Source organism: Capsicum annuum, chromosome 12, assembly GCF_002878395.1.
Source record: "Capsicum annuum cultivar UCD-10X-F1 chromosome 12, UCD10Xv1.1, whole genome shotgun sequence".
Classification (NCBI taxonomy): Eukaryota; Viridiplantae; Streptophyta; class Magnoliopsida; order Solanales; family Solanaceae; genus Capsicum; species Capsicum annuum.
The window spans coordinates 131,039,758-131,053,795 of record NC_061122.1 but is presented as its reverse complement, the minus strand read 5'-3'; positions in this window follow the sequence as shown (position 1 = coordinate 131,053,795).

The following is a 14,038-nucleotide window of genomic DNA, read 5'->3' as shown; positions in this document are numbered from 1 at the left end:
CACTTTTAGGGAATATGATTACGAATCGGTTGATTAAAGTTGTTAAGGTTTTTGGCTTTTACTTTTTTATTCTTTGCAGGGATTACATCGGTGTATGCCTTGTACTAGGAGTCAAGTAAATACTTTTATCCCATTTGATCCAAAGTTAGAAAAAGTCATACAACAAAATTGTAGGATATAGGTAAACGATCATAAAGCTCATCCTGAGGGGATTTGAGATGATCCACATGAATTGCTTTCTCTACCTTCGCATAGTGTTCAAGATACCACAGAGCAAACCATTGTGTGGTTATTAGCAGAAGTAAATGTGAGAAGGGAAAATAAATTTGCCCAGTGTGCATCTTTAGAGGTGAGACAGAGACAGAAAGCTGATCATCCAATAAAACTCGATGGAGCTGGAAGAGATAGAGCTCCTATAGCCCCGTCTTATCAGTACGTGTAAGAATATGATGATAAAGAGGATGACCTGGGATATTCTAAGCCGATAAATATAGGAGCTATCGTTCCTCCTGAGTTGCCTAGGGGAAGAAGTTTGATATCACAAGTTCTATGATTCAACTGTTGAATCTGAAGAGTGTGTTTGGGAGTTTGCCTATCGATGATACAAACATGCATATCATATAGGTTTTTAGAATTTGCACATTATATAATATTCCTAGGATGAGTCAGGAAGCTTTAAGACTCAGGTTGTTCCCATTCTCTTTAACTGGTGAAGCGGCACTATGGTTAGGGGAACTACCTCGTAGGTTCATTACTACTTGGAATAAGTTGAGGAAGTAGTTCTTAGATAATTTCTTTCCTCCTACCAGAATACTGCAATTGAAGAGTGAGATCTATAATTTCATGCAATTACATTCTGAAGCACTGTATGAGGCATAGTTTTGGTTAAAGAAGAAGTTGATGATGGTACCTAATCATAAAATTTTGGGGAGAAATTTGCTGGAAATTTTCTATAATGCCTTAAATGCTAGTTCCAAAGTTATTGTGCACTCCATTACTGGTGGAGTGTTCATGATGCTTCATTGTGATGCAGCATCAAAAATCTTAGATTAGATCTTTTTTACCAATCATGGGTGGCATACTTGGGAGGCAGAAAGAGATGCCAATACTTGTTCTATTGGTGCTTCCATCAAGCATAGAATTGTAGATGATTTAATTGCTCAAGAAGTTGCATAGTTGATAATAGATATTTGTTTACTGACAAAGCAGTTTGCAACAATGGGTTTTGTGAAGGTAAATGTTGTAGGTGCATAAGGTACAACACCTAAGCTGTAGGATTCTGATGTTGAAGAAGAGGAAAAGTATCTAGATAGAGAGATAGTTGGTTTCCAATCAAAGGGCCAAGGGTCTAATCAAGAATCTTATAACTTGAGTCAAGGGATCCAATGTTGAAACTATTATAGGGATGTATATAGGGATCAGATTGGAGATAGATGGTGACTAGAGGCATAAGGATGATTATAAGGAGAAGGATGGTGCATATGTTCCACTAGGGAACCATGAAACTAAGTTAAGGATGGAGGCATTACTTACAAAGCTGGTGAAGGAGTCAAAAATTATGAGAGTTTCCTTAAGAAGATTAAGGTCAACATTTCAGGTTTGACCTAGAAAGTGGAATCACATGCTACTGCGATCAAGAAACTTTTGAAACAATTTGGTTAGATGTCAGTGGCCTTGAATCAGCATCATTCGGGTACCCTTTTGAGTAATACTATACAGAATCCTAATAATAACAATCACTATTTGGCCATCACCACTCGTAGTGGTAAGGAAACCATTGATATTGATAAGGCACCTGAAGTGAAATCTAAAAAGTTGGTGACTAGTGGTGAGTCATCACAAAAATCAATAAGTGTTGATAAAAAGTGTAATGAAGTATAAAGAAAAGAGGAAGGAAGTTGATCCTGAATGGAACTTATTTCTATGCTGAAAGAGTTGAGTTTGAACATCCCTCTACTTGAAGCTATTGAGCAGATGCCTAGGTGTGCAAAATTTATGAAGGATTAGGTAATAAAGAAGAGAGTTGTAACTTATGAGGACGTTGGTGGGTTGCATCATTGTAATAAAATTACATCTCAATCTCTAGAATAAAAGAAAGGTGATCCTGAGGCCTTTACCATTCTTTGTACCATTGGGACATCGAGAACTGCTAGAGCTCTATATGACTTGGGTTCCAATATTAAATTGATGCCGCTGGAAGTTATCAAATAGTTGGGCTTGAGACCTACCAAACCAATGATGATGCAATTGTTGATGGCAGATCATACAATGAAAAAGCATGTGGGTATATCATTTGATGTTTTGGTAAAGGTGGACAACTTCATCTTCTTAGCCAACTTTGTCATCTTAGATTATGAAGTTGATTTTGAGATGTTCATAATCTTGGAAAGACCATTTTTGGCCACTGGTAGAGCATTAGTGGATATGGAAAAAGGTGAACGTAAGTTTAGAATTAATGATGATAAGGTCAATATAGCAGAAACATGAAAAATCTGACTAGGTGGTTTTGGTTATAAGCTGTGTTGATGACCCTAGAAGCTAACCCTTTAGCTACCTTGATGAATTCTGAGTAATCAAGGTACCCATGTAATGCCACAATATTAAATAAGGTACTTCATTGGAGGCACACCACGAGATTGTTAGTAAAGTTTGAGTAACAAACATAACCACGTTAGACCGCGACGTTAAATCAAACGTTAGGTGGGAGTTAGCCCACTATTTTAGTGTTCACATTGTTTTCTTTCTTTTTTGTAGGTATAGCATGAGGAAATACCTGAAACATGGTGAAACATTGCAAAATTCAAAAAATTCCAATTAAGGGGACTTAGTGACCTACTATGGGGGTCATAAGTCCCACTTGATCTAAGTAAGTGATGCAGTAGATGTTGGAGGGGAAATTTTAGGATTTTAGGACTTTGAAATTTTACTTACGAACCCATTTACGGCGGTCGTAAGTACCACTTACGACCTCATAAGTGGGGTCATAAGAATCATAACCCAAGTTTAGAGGAGTGCAAAAAAGTTTTGCGACTTATGGGTCGTAAGTAGCACCGTAAGTGACATAAATTCTTTGGGTAAAATTTTAAAAATCTAGGACGAACCTAAGTGGATCTGACCCGGACTGGCCTACCAACACCAGTAAATACCCCAACTCAAACCTATTTCCAAATATTCTCAAATTTTATATCTCCCTCTTAAATTTGAACTCTCCAACTCCCTCTAGACTCCATGAAAGGCAAAAAAATCTTCCAATTCGCAGTACTAAATAGTTTATTTGCACGCATAAAGCATTCAAGCTGGGGTTTCATCAAATTTTTCTTCATTATTCTACTTTCATCACTAAAATTAAGGTAATTTTCTTGGCTCTTATAGTATTTCATTGTCATATCAACAAAGAAATGTTAGTTTGTACTTGAATATTCTTGAAAATTGTGTAAAACTCAAAAATCTTGTTTGTAGGAGCCTGGAATAATCCAAAACAGTGCATTATTCTTGAATGGAAACTCTGTGATCATGTCCTAAAAGGAATTAGAAGTTTAAAAAGTTTATGTAAATCTAAAATTTTATGTGCAAAACCTGTGCTTGTGAACTTGATAAAAGTTGTTGTGTGCAAAATTGGACTTAAACAGGCTAAATACATTGTGTGGTGATGTAAATTTTGAAAAAATTAGAAGTACCTTCAGAAGGGTACAAACGATGGAACTTACGAGTCATGGAAGTAGCACTTACGGGATGTACGTGCCTCTGTAGGTTTCATACCTGAAGCGCTAAAGTTTTAGGGCTTTTTGACACATACAAAGGGTACTTAAGGGCCGTAAGTGGAACTTACTACCCATACGTGGTGTCGTAAGTGACCTACCCTGAGAGATTTGATTTTTTTTCAAATTTTTTATGCCCCACTTCTCTTTCAAGAATTAACGACTACTTTTTTAGGTACTATGGAACCTACGGAATCCCATAAGAAAAGATTAAATTCAAAACTTCGGAACGATTTCCCTAATCGGAGTGGCTCAGCGGAGGAGTATCCGATTGCCCCAAAAAGACCAGAGACCCCACGGATTAGGGGTCAGAGATAGGCTGTAGTTACAACAATCGTTGCAACCACTTTGGGCATCTAGGGAACCCAGCCTTCCCCCACACAGACACAGCCAAGCACTTAGGTTATAAATAGGATCATAATTTAGCCAAAAACAATTTAGTAAACACAATTTTCACAAGATAATGTACTATCATTCAACACAATGGCTTTAACATTAGGTGGACACAAATTGATCCTATAAGATGAGTAAATTAGGTTATAAATAGGATCAACTAATGTATCAACATTCACAATAGATACATCATCACCAAAAGGCAAAGAATTAATAGACTCATATATAGGTAAGATGTTACTCTCACTCAATGGGCTACTAGATACATAATTATTATTCACATGCATAAAAGCGTAAGAGTTGGATATGTTATCTTGAAGTTATTGAGCACATTCTTCTTTACCTTTGTGTGAAGGTCCTCCACAAGCTTTGGAATCATCTAAAATTACCCTCATCAAAAATTCAAAGGGACTCATCTCTTTTGGCACTTGTTCTCCTCCGTTTTCCATGTTTCTACCTACATAAACTTCCTCATAAATAGAAAGACAAACAGTGGTATCTCAGTTTGGTGGACACCCCCTCACTTCACTCCTCACAACCTTTTATTTTCTCTCTCTTAGGTTTTTACCTTCCACACCCTTACTCCTCTCAATTTTTTATCTCTTATTTTAAAAAGGCTTGGAGTAAGTGGTCATCTTTATTTGAGATTTGGGAATGGTAGGTGGAATAAGATGATTTCCCCACTGATCCTTTGCAAACATAGGCCAATTTTATACTTTGGAATCTTGTCGAGTTCTATTTGGGCTTGAGTATGTAGCCCCCATATCTACTACAAAGTGTGATTTCAGCATGAGAATTGTGTGAGACAGACACACAATGAGAGTTGCTGAGGACAAAAGACAGAGTTTAGATTTGGAGAGGTGGATAGTCAATCTGATTTCATAATTAGGAGATGATAACACTAGATTGAGGGTAAGCGGAGATTAAAATGGCAGAGCTTCACTTTGAAACTAAGTGTTGGTGGATGGTGGTATGTATTTGATTGAGTTCGACTGTATTGGACAATGTTTTGACATAATATAGGGCCACACTGGTTTCTCGTTTTCTTGTGGGATATGATATTGACTTTGTGATCTGATCAGATTGGAGATGCATGATCCTGCATTTAGGGACATGACCATGCTTCCCGTTCCTTGCCTTATACAGTGCCCTTGTGATTAGATAAGGGAGCCTGAGATTCACAATGTTTATATGATGCTTGAGGCTATTAATATCACACATATTATCTTGATAAAGGATCTAACAAACCTTATCCTTTATGAAAGAGCTTTGGCACCTCCGACAGTGACTCTGGTCTATTTTGAAGGACCTTCATCTTTAGCAGAGCATGTTGATTGGTTGGATATTAATGTTGATGTTGATATGGGCGATCATAGAGATACACCCGAGGTTTCTACGTAGGAGGAGGGCCCTGATATGATCCTATCTACTAGGACTCAAATCTAGACGCGAAAAAGTAAAGATAGAGGGATAGGATAGTAATGATAGAAAGATAGACACAAAATTAATAACAAAATGGCAATATAAGGGTATGTCAAAACATAAAACCTCCCTTAATGGATTATTAATGAGAACCTAGGTCTCACGTGAACGCAAAGGGGATTAGATCCTCGTTATAACCAACGTTTCTAAACAAGGTTCAACATATACTTTTCTAAGCACTCAAAAATTCCCATGGAATTCTCATGAATACATCATGTAAATTAATTAACAAAACTAACTAATGAAATGTCTAAGGAACCTATTTATAGTAGTTTCCTTTGCCCAACTAGACTATTACAAAAATAGCACAAAAGTGGATAATTCAGAAATAACCCACAAGGGCTCTCTTTATTCCTTGTGCCATGGATTTCCTTGGCTCCAAGATATATTCCAAACATGACATTGCTTGATTAGGAGCTTAAATAAGGGCCTCCAATCAAATTCTTAGATCCATATGGTGATCAAGTCTTAGACCTCCTTATGTCGGCCTTGAGTTGTATGATCAAAAGCATTGACGCCTATTTGACTTGCATCATCCTCCCTTTCTTGAAAAATATTTGACGTTGAATCCAAACCTTTCAAATGAAAAGTAAGGAAAAAAATAATATACTAAAAAAATAAAAAAATAATATCTTAAGGTTTCACACACTTAAGATATAACCAAGGATCTTTCATGTTAAACATTAGAAACTCATTGAAAAATACACAAAGGATTTGGTTAGGGAAATCATCAAGAGATAAGGAAACTACAAAGGTCCTTATGGCATCATATAATCTAAAAGGTAGAACTACTTTCACCTTATGAGCTGTAAGACACAATTGATTCATTGTCTCTTTAAGAGACCACAACAAAGGTGGTGCCTCAATTGGTTCTAAAGTCAACAAGATCTATATAGAATTATCACTCATACTAGTGGACAAACCAAAAATTTTCCTACCTCTACATAAAACACATCCAAGACTAGCAAGGATATCATCATATGCAAAGAGGTAGAATAGAAAGGAATCAAGTGTAAAAACATCATCCAAGGTGCTATTATCTATGATAATGCAATTTGGCTCAAAATACTTAGCATATGATGCGCACAAGGATAGAGTCAGGATACTTAAGCCCATAGGACATCTTCCTTTCAAGGAAATAATAAACATGGCTTCCACAAGTTGGGAGTTACACAATATAAGAAGAACTGTGTCTAGCAAAGAAGCAAGTTCATAAGAAATACCCAAAGGAGACAATGAAACATTTTTCCTCAAGTTCTCAAGAATGATACCCACTTTTAGAAGGAGGTCGATATCTCTACCACATATTGAAGAAGGGTGTCACATAAATGGAAACACATAGAGGTGAACTCTCATGGATCTTTTCATTGCTTTCATTCTTTAAAAACCCTTCATTTTGGTTGGAGTTTCTTCCCTTACACAGTGTTGTTTCCTCAAGTGGATTGTGAATTCCCAAGAAAAAATTTCTATCATGGGGAAGGATACCAACATCCTCATTATAACTTTGCTTGTAATGTACACCAAGCAACAAGTTGGGTGTGCCAAAATTACGATATCCAAATATGGTATGGGGATCAAATGGAAAGAGCAGGCATAGACATAGGTCTAGAAAATACCCTTTTACCCCATAGGCTTTACCCAAAATAAAATATATACTCTCCTCATTAGCATAAACATCATCAAATTCAAAGAGAGAGTAGAGAAAGGTATCACTCAAGTCAACTTCAACTAAGGTTCCCTTATGCAGTACTCACTATTAGATTTAAAATCATCACCATGGGTATTCTCAACAATAAGGTCACACAAAGTAGAAGAGGAAGCAATTTTAAAACAATTTATACTTTCTCTTTCAATGGAGGAATCCTAAAGTAGACGCATACCACCACCAATGTCAAGGGGATTATTATTAGGCCTTCACAAGAAGTAAGAAATTCATTCTTATAAGTATAAAATAGGGGTGGCATTTCATATAAGGGACCATATCCACAACAATTTTCTAAGGAACAATCACTTATTGGGTTTCTAAAATATTCAAGCAAATTAAAGTTATCACAACCCAATTGATTATTCCTTTCCAAGACTTTACATTCCTTTCCCTTTAAAGTACTCTCATCATCCAAGAATAGATTTTCATTATTAAGAGGAATGTTGTCACACCATAGTGGGTTGGCATATAGGCTATATCCTTCAAGACAACCTATACCTTCAATATCATTCTCACTGCTAGGTTTACTAGGAGTGATCGTACCATCTTTGAACACGATATTATACTTAAAGACAGAAGGATATATCCCGAAGAAAGATTTAGAAAATGCAAGTTCACTCTCTAAAAGACAACTATCAAGTTTCAAAAAAGTTTCAAACACATAATCATCCCTATGAGTAAGACAATCAATAAGGTTTTCTTTAGGAGATATGCTCAAAGGACCACTCTTATCTTCTTGACCAACATTATTAATTTCATCACTCACTTGAGGTTCTTTAATCATATTACACGCATCCCTAAGTGGTGGACTAGTTTCACACACAATTTAGTCAGCACAACTTTCACAAGATGATGTACTATCATTCAACACAATGGCTTTAACACTAGGTAGACACTAATTTATCTTACAAGAAGAGAAATTAGATCATAAATAGGATCAACTAGTGTAAAACACTCACAACACGTACATAATCATCAAGAGGCAAAGAATTAATAGAATCAAATGTAAGTAAGATACTACTCTCACTCAATGGGCTACTAGCCACACAATTATCATTCATATGTATAAAAGTTTAAGAGTTATCTGTGTTACCTTGAAGTTCTTGAGCACATTGTTCTATTTCTTTGTGTGAATGTACTCCACAAGCTTTGGAATCATCTAAAATTACCCTCGTGAAATATTCAAAGGGAATCTTTTCATTTGGCACTTTATCTCCTCTGTTTACCATGTTGGTACCTACACAAATTTCCTTGTAAATTGTAGGACAAATAATGTTATCTCGGTTTGGTGGCACCCTCCTCACTTCACTCCTCACAACCTCTCATTTTTTCTCTGTTAGGTTTTTACCTTGCACACCCTTACTCCTCTCAATCTTTTGTCTCTCATTTTTTTAAGGCTTGGAGTAAGTGGTCTTCTTTCCTTAAGATTTGGGAAGGGTAAGTGGAATAAGATGATTTCCCTATTGGTCTTTTACAAACATAGTACAATTTTGCACATTTGGAATCTTGTTGACTTCTATTTGGGCTTGAATATGTAGCCCAACATCTACTATAAAGTGTGATTTCAGCTTGAGATTTTTGTGAGACAAATGCACTCTGAGAGTTGCTGAGACAAGAAGGCAGATTTTAGATTTGGCGAGGTGGGTTGTCAATCAAATTTCATTCTTAGGAGATGATACCCCTAGATTGAGGGTAACGAAAGATTAAAATGGCAGTGCTTGACTTTGCAACTAAGTTTTGGTGGATGGTGGTATGTTTTAGATTGAGTTCGACTATATTGGACATTATGTAGACATAAGATTGGGCCACACCGGTTTCTTGTTTTGTTATAGAACATGATATTGACTTTACGACCTGATCAGATTCGAGATACATGATCGTGCATTTAAGGACATGACCACACTTCTCATTCTTTGCCTTATATAGTGGGTTTGTGATGAGGAAAGGGAGCTCGAGATTCCAGATATTGATATTAGGCTTGAGGCTATGAACTTCTCACATATTAGTTTGATAAAGGATCTCGGAAACCTGGTCCTTTCCCAAAAAGCTTCGACACCTATGATATTGATTCTGAACTATTTTGAGGGATGTTCAGCTTTGGTAAAGCATGCTGATAGGTTGGATATCAAGTTTATGTTGATATGGGCGAGCATAGAGATGCACCCGAGGTTTTTACATAGGAGCAAGGCCCTGATATGATTCGATCCACGAGGACTCAAATCTAGATGTGGAAAAGTAAAGATAAAGGGATAGGATAGTATTGATAGAAAGATAGACACAAAATTGATATTAAAAGGGCAATCTAAGGGTATTTCAAACCCTAGAACCTCCCATAATGGATTATCAATGAACACCTAGATCTTACGTGACCGCAAAGGGGATTAGATCCTCCTTACAACCAACATTTCTAAACAGGTTTCAACATATACTTTTTTAAGTACTCAAACATTCCCATGGAGTTCTTATGAATACATCATGTAAATTAATCAACAAAACTAACTAATGAAATGTTAAATTTATAGTAGTTGTCTTTCCACAACTATACCATCACAAAAATTATCCCAAAATTGGATAATTCGGAAATAACCCATGAGGACTCTCTTTATACCTTGTTCTATGGCTTTCCTCGGCTCCAAGATATCATCCAAAAATGATATTGCTTGATATCTTAAATAAAAGCTTCCAATAACATTATTGGATCCTTAGGGTAATCAAGGCTTAGACCTCTTTATGTCGGCCTGGAGTTGTGTGATCAAAAGCGTTGACACCTATTTGACTTGCATCATCCTCTCCTTCTTGAAAAAAGATTCAATCTCGAATCCAAACTTTTCAAAACCAAAGTAAGGACAAAAAGTGATATACTAATGGCATGAAGGTTAGAGTTAGCAGAATAAATCATAGAATCTTTCCAAGGTTGCACACACTTAAGTTATAACCAAGGATCCTTCATATTAAACATGAGAAACTCATTGAAAAATGCCCAAAGGATTTGGTTAGGGAAATCATCAAGAGATAAGGAAACTACAAAGGTCCTAATGGCATTATATAATCTTAAACTTAGAACTACCTTCACCTTATAAGCCATAAAACACAATTGATTCATTATATCTTTAAGAGACCACACCAAGGGTAGTGCCTTAATTGGTTCTAAACTCTATAAGATCCATATACCATTGTCACTCAAACTAGTGGACAAACCAACAATTTTCCTACCTCTACATAAAACACATCCAAGACTAGCACGGATATCCTCATAGGCAAAGAGGTAGTATAGAAAGAAATCAAGTGTAAAAACATCATCCAAGGTGCTATTGTCTATGATAATGTCATTTGGGTCAAAATACTTAGCACATGATGTGCACAAGGATAGAGTCAAGACACTTAAGCCCATAGGACTTCTTCCTTTCAACCAAATAATCAACTTGGTATCCACAAGTTAAAAGTTACACAATTTAAGAACAAGTGTGTCGAGCAAGGATGCAATTTCATAAACAATACCCAAAGGAGACAATGATACATTTGCCCTCGGGTTCTAAAGAATGATACAACCTTTTAGAAAGAGAACATCATCTCTACACACACATTGAAGAAGGGTGTCATACAAATGGAGTTTATCCAAAGTAATTTCAAGAGAAGACTCTATCCTTGACCTATAAGTGGTAAAACCTTGGTTTAGAATGGAAAAACACAATGATGAACTCTCGTGGAGCTTTTTATGGCTCCCTTTACTTAAAATCCCTTTATTTTGGTTGGAGTTCCTTCCCTTACAAAATGTTAGTTCCTCATGCAGATTGTGAATTCTCCATAAAGACTTTCTATCATAGGGAAGGATAGCAACATCCTCATTATAACTTTGCTTGTAATGTAGACCAAGCAACAAGTTGGGTGTGCCATAATTGCCATATCCAAATTTTTCATGGGGATCAAATGGAAAGAGCGGCCATATACGCGGGTCTTGAAAACACCCATTTCTCCATAGGCTTCACCCAAACTAAAAGATATACTATCCTTATTAGTAGAAACATCATCAAAAGCAAAGGGAGAGTAAAGAAAGGTATCACTCAAGTCAACTTCAACAAAGGTGCCCTTATGCACTTACTTACTATTAGATTAAAAATCATCACCATAGGTATTCTCAATAATAAGGTCACACAAAGTATAAGAGGAAGAAATTTCCAAATAATTGATACTTTCTCTTTCAATGGAGGAATCCTCAAGTAGACACATACCACCACCGATGTCAAGGGAATTATTTTTAGGCCTTCACAAGAAGTACACAATTCATCCTTATAAGTATCAAATAGGGGTGGGGTGTCGTATAAGGGATCACATCCACAATCATTTTCTAAGGAACAATCACTTATTGGGGTTCTTGAATATTCAACCAAATCAAAGTTATCACCACCCAATTGATTATTCCTTTCCAAGAATTCACATTACTTTCCCTTTAAAGTACTCTCATCGTCCTAGAAGAGATTTCCATTATTAGGATGAATATTATAACACCATAGTGGGTTGGCATATAGGCTATATCCTTCAAAATAAGCTATATCTTCAACACCTTTCTCACTGCAAGGTTCACTAGAACTGATTGTACCATCTTCGAACATGATATTACATATAAAGAGAGAAGGATATATCCTGAAGGAAGATTTAGAACATGCAAGGTAACACTCTGAAAGACAACTATCAAGTTCCAAAGAAATTTCAAACACATAATCATCCCTATGATCAAGACAATCAATAGGGTCTTGTTTAAAAGACATGCTCAAAGGAACACTCCTATTTTCTTGACCAACATTATCAATTTCATCACTCACTTGAGGTTATTTAATCACATTACACACATCCTCAAGTTGTGGACTAGTTTCACACATAATTTGGTCAACACAATTTTCTTAAGACGATGTACTATCATTCAACACAATAGCTTTAACACTAGGTGGACACAAATTGATCTTACAAAAAGAGTAAATTAGGTCATAAATAGGATCAACTAGTGTATCAACACTCAAAACATGTACATCATCATCAAGAGGCAAAGAATTAATAGACTCATGTATAGGTAAGATACTACTGCCACTCAATAGGCTACTAGCCACACAATTATCATTCACATACATAAAAGTGTAAGAGTTAGCTATGTCACCTTGAAGTTCTTGAGCACATTCTTATTTACCTTTGTGTGAAAGTCCTCCACAAGCTTTGGAATCATCTAAACTTACCCTCGTCAAATATTCAAAGAGAATCTTCTCCTTTGGCACTTGTTCTCCTCCGTTTGCCATGTTGGAACCTATACAAATTTCCTTATAAATAGAAGGACAAACAATGTTATCTTGTTTTGGTGGTAGACCCCTCACTTCACTCCTCACTCTCTCTAATTTTTCCTGTCTTAGGTTTCTACCTTGCACACCCTTATTCCTCTCAATATTTTGTCTCTCATTTTCATAAGGCTTGGAGTAAATGGTCATCTTTCCTTGAGATTTATGAAGGGTAGGCGGAATAAGATGATTTCCCCATTGTTCCTTTGCAAACATAGTACAATTTTGCACATTTGGAATTGTGTGGAGTTTTATTTGGGGTTGAGTATGCACCTCCAACATCTACTACAAAGTATGATTTCAGCTTTAGATTTGGGTGAGACAGACACACAATAAGTGTTACTGAGTACAAACGGCAGAGTTTAGTTTTGGCAAGGTGAATTATCAATTAGCTTTCATACTTAGCATTTGATACCCCTAGATTGAGGGTAAGGGGAGATTAAAATTGCAGTGTTTCACTTTGCAACTAAGTTTATGTTGATGGTGGTATGTTTTTGATTGACTCCGATTGTATCAGACAATGTTGACATAAGATGGTTACATCTGTTTCTACTTTTCTTGCAGGACATGATATTGCCTTTGCGACCTGATTAGATTTGAGATACATGATCATGCATTTAGGACATGAGCACGCTTCCCATCCTTGTCTTATACAATGGCTTTGTGATGAGGCAAGGAAGCCTGAGATTCCAGATGTTGATATGAGGCTAGAGGCTGCGTACATCTCATATATTAGCTTGATTAAGGATCCAGCAAGTCAGGTCCTTTTCTAAAGAGCTTTGGCATTTACGACAGTAATTCTTGTCTATTTTGAGAGACCCTCATCTTTGGTAGAGCATGTTGATAGGTTGGATATCAATGTTGATTTTGAGATGCGTGAGCATAGGGATACACCCAAGGTTGCTAAATAGGAGGATGGCCCTGATATGATCCTATCCATGAGTACTCTAATCTAGATGCGAAAAAGTAAAGATAGAAGGATAGGATAGTAATCATAGAAAGATAGACACAAAATTAACAAAAAAAGGGCAATCTAAGGGTATGTCAAACCCTAAAACCTACCTTAATGGATTATCAATGAGCACCTAGATCATACGTGACTGCAAAGGGGAATATATCCTCCTTACAACCAACGTTTCTAAACAAGGTTCAACATATGCTTTTCTAAGAAGTCAAACATTCCCATGGAGTTCTTATGAATACATCGTGTAAATTAATCAACAAAACTAACTAATGAAATGTCTAAGGAAACTATTTATAGTAGTTGCCTCTACATAGCTAGACTATTACAAAAATAACCCAAAAGTGGATAATTCAGAAATAACCCACAAAGGCTTTCTTTAGTGCTTGCGACATGACTTTCTTCAGCTCCGAGATAT